The following is a 4,639-nucleotide window of genomic DNA, read 5'->3' as shown; positions in this document are numbered from 1 at the left end:
ACGAAGATGTGGAATTGCAAGCATTGTTGGACGAAGATGATTCACAAACACAAAAACAACTCGCAGAGCAATTGAGCGTTAGTCAATAAGCTGTTTCCAATCACCTACGAGAGATGGGAAAGATTCAGAAGACCGGAAGATGGGTACCGCATGAGTTGGACGGCAAGCAGATGGAGAGGCGCAAAAACACATGTGAAATTTTGTTTACACGATACAAAAGGAAGTCGTTTTTGCATCGTATCGTTAGTGGGGATGAAAAGTGGATTTATTTTGAGAATCCCAAGCGCAAAAAATCATGGGTAGACCCAGACGCATTATCCACATCGACCGCAACACCAAATCGCGTTGGCAGAAAGACAATGCTCTGTGTTTGATGGGACCAGAAGGGTATAGTCTATTACGAGCTGTTAAAACCTGGTGAAACAGTTAATGCTGGACGCTACCAACAACAATTGATCGATTTGAACCGTTCGCTGCTTGAAAAAAGACCAGAATACCAAAAAAGACAACACAAAGTCATTTTTCTTCATGACAATGCTCCATCACATACGGCAAAACCGGTTCGCAACACGTTGGAAGCACTCAGCTGGGAAGTTCTACCCCATGCAGCTTACCAGACTTGGCTCCTTCTGATTACCACTTGTTTGTATTGATGGGTCACGCACTTGCTGAGCAGCGCTTTGGTTCGTACGAAGATGTGAAAAAATGGCTCGATGAATGGTTCGCGGCAAAGGGGGAAGATTTTTACTGGCGTCCACTAATTGCCTGAAAGATGGGAAAAATGTGTAACTAGCAATGAAGCATACTTTGAATAAAGCTCTTTTTATCATTCTTCCGAATTTAACGTATTTTTTTGAAAAAAATCCGCATTTCATACTTGTACACCTGGTACATTATTATAATATTCTGTTATATTCCTGCCCTTGTTATTTCGGATTATATTACAGTAGATTCTATTATGACAATTTACGTCTCTCTCACAATATTATAATATTTAACTCATAGTATTATAATGTTTAAGCCAACTGTCTCCCGACGAGAATATGTGATAATTTCCTTATCACAGGAGAAATCTTGTAATCTCTTTTTTGAAAAAGAAAAAAAAGAGACTAGAGTCAAAATTTTTTTGGCTATGCAACAAAAAAGAAAAAGTCTATGGTTAGGATTTCACCTATACAATATGGTATAGATATGATTCTTTTCGTAAACCGTTGATTCCAACATTCTTGAACACTTCAGTTCCTTCAACACTCAACCTTTGTGAAGAACGTACCTTGAATGTTACTAATCCTCCTTTTGGTTCACAGAACAGTATGATTTTTAGTTCGTTTATTTCCATACACCCCAATGCTTTTCCTTCACAAAAGTTATCTTCCTTAACCACAGTCAGAGATGGATGGTTTGTCAACTATGGTTTGTCTACCTTCCTTTGACATTCCTTATGGTTGGTTCCTTATACTTGGTTGTCCTCTCAGAATTATTGTTTCATCGATAGGCAATCCGCTATATGCATTAGCTATATATTTGCACAATACACTATTCAAGACTATTCCTAAGGCGGATAGTTACATTAAAAATAGCTTCCAATTAGTTGATAAATTAAAAAGATTATAAGTGAATATAAATTAATTTCCTTGGACGTTATCTCACTTTTCACAAATGTTCCAATAGATATAGCGGTTGATTGTGTGAATGAGCAATGGCATTTTATTTCCAAAGAATGCTCTCTATCTAAGAATGAGTTTCTGGGCGCGATATGGTTCGTTTTAGATTCCACCTTTTTTTCATTTGACAATAAAATTTACAAGCAAAGGGCACTCAAAAATTTACAAGCTTCGGCACTCCCATGGGCTCTCCTTTATCACCTGTAATAGCGGACCTAGTAATGAGAAGATTAGAGACGATGTCCTTGATGTCGTTGAATGTGGATATTTTATTTTATCATAGATATGTAGATGACATTTGTACTGCAGTTTCTCCCCCAAAAATTAATATTTTATCACAACAATTTAATTCATTTCATCCGCGTCTTTAATTCACTATAGAAATACGGGAAGAAAAAATAGATTTTTTGGATATCACTATATCTATTAACAGGAATTGTTTTAATTTTGATTGGTATCGCAAACTTACCTTTTTAGGGAGATTTTTAAATTTCCATTCAAATCATTCAATTGCACAAAAAAAAGGTACAATTTTTTCGCTAGTTGACATAGCTTTTTTACTTTCTGACTTTATGTTTTATACAAAAAATTTGATATTTATTATTAACGTTTTATTAGATAATAACTACCTATTAACTTTTATTTTTGACACAATTAATCAACGTATAAAAAATTTATTTAAAAATAGACACATAGTACATAAAGATTTGGTTTACAATATCTGTGCGAATGAATCTGCATCTTGGCTTACGGTACCATTTATTCCTTTTCACACAGAAAAATTTAAACGGTTCAATAGAAACGACATCAGAGTATCTTTTCATAGTCCTAATAAAATGGGTAAATATATTAAAGTGCAAAAGGATATTTGTCCCTATACATATAAGAGCAATGTAGTTTATAAGATATCGTGTAATAATTGTGATGCGTCGTACGTTGGACAGACAATTGAAAACCAGATTACAGAACATCGTAATCATATTAGACATAACACTTTTGTCCGTTCTGTCATAACGGAGTACAGGCTGCAGTATGATCATGATTTCCAATGGGATAATGTTAAAATTTTAGATGAAGAGCCTTGCTGTAGGAAACGCTTAATTTCTGAGATGCTCAATATTAAAAAGCAGAAAAATAACTTAAACTTATAAACTGAATTGAAGGTTTTCACAAGTCATATATACCTATTGTAAATAAGGTTTGACTTTTCTGAGTCTGTCTCTTCTCTCGGTCCGTCGTGATCCGTATCAGCGAGCGTACATAATAATCGATATACAATGTCCGTCTTACACATCTGCATTCCACTTAACTTTATATATTCTAATGGTTTTTCATACCTATATGGACACACTTTTTTGAATAATTTACACATGATTTTTAATGAGTTTTAATTACTTATTAGAATTCCGATATGTTAATTTAATTGCGTTTATTTTTTTTAAGAAGTCTTTTTATCTTTTTTATCAACTAGAACTTTTTCAAGAGAAACACATTTGACTGTTCAAATGTATGTGAATAATGTTCTACATCAAGATTCATTTGAACTGTGATTATAGTGAATACGCGAACATTTCTGATAATTAATTTTGTACTGCGATTTTTTGATAAGTTAATGCCTGAAGAGGGCTCAATCCGATAGCTGAAACTTGTAATTTATTTGTATTTAAACTGAGTTTTATTTTTTATTTTATTATATTTTTTTCAATTTTACTTTTCTCTATTTGTAATTTATTCTTTTAATTGTGTAACTTTTTTAAAGAAATGTGTTTGACTCTTATTTTACCCTTTATTTATTGTTACTTATTTAATATTATAATACATTGCCTTTCAGATATTTACTCAGTTTTACAAATATACATGTACTATACTGTTACGTCCAGACTCTACAGTTCTTTTGTTCGATAAGAAACTTTCATCACAAAAAATTAGTGAACAATAAACCACTTGAAATAGGAGCTGAGAGCAATAAATGCTCGTTTTAAACTAACAACCCATCCGGGACTGAACCGTTGGGTTAGATATTTGAACCAAGTATCAAACAGACGAACCTTATTTCGAGGATTATAAAATGAAACAAGAGCTGAGAACAATAAATGTACATTTTTTAACTAATAAACCATTCGGGACAGAACCGTTGGGTTGATATTGGAACCAAGGGCCAGATAGGCGAAACTTAAAAACAAACAGATTAGGATTGTAAAATGAAAAAGCGGTTGTGAGCAATAAATGACATGTGGCTCGCATCTATTAGACACTCGGGAAATGGTCGATGACGAAAGTTATCCTAGACACATAAACAATATCCCTAATCCTGGATTGGCTCAGCAGTACAAGTACTCTGCTCTCGGCGTCACTAACTCGCCATATAAAAGGAGAGGTCCTCCACGAGGAGCATGACTATTCCTTGGGGACTCGGCATTCATTCGTCACAGTCATTCCTTCGGGATTCAGCATTCATTCGTCATTCCATCGGGTTTTGGCATTCGTCATATTCATTCGGCATTCAGTATTCAGTCACCAGTCAAACTCCATCTCCGAGATTGCCAGTTCGCGATACGTGTTAAAGTGACTCGACCGGGGCTTCCACATCCGAGTGCCAACTTTCCGGGGAGTCCTGAGCCCAACGATTTCGACTGCTAGATCTACCCACATCCGCAGAACAATAGTAAGTCCCATACACACACACACACACACACCCGCGCATATATAAGATAACCAACCACTATAATTTACACCAAATTATAGTGCCGCGCCAGAACCGTCCTTTCAAAGGGTGGCTATGAAGCCGGGCCTACCGGGAGGCACGGAAACTCTTGGACGAAGAGTACAAGAGGTATCTCGGGAGCTCACAAGAGCAGAGTCGTTCGGCCGAAGATCGCCTACCACCAGTACCATCCTCGTCACCACCGGCTCCGCCAGTTAATCACCCCAAGTGATACCGCTTCCGCCTCGAACACCATCACCTCAGCCACCTC

The sequence above is a fragment of the Trachymyrmex septentrionalis genome, unplaced genomic scaffold (assembly GCF_001594115.1).
Source record: "Trachymyrmex septentrionalis isolate Tsep2-gDNA-1 unplaced genomic scaffold, Tsep1.0 scaffold194, whole genome shotgun sequence".
NCBI lineage: Eukaryota > Metazoa > Arthropoda > Insecta > Hymenoptera > Formicidae > Trachymyrmex > Trachymyrmex septentrionalis.
Note: the sequence above shows the minus strand (reverse complement) of the source record.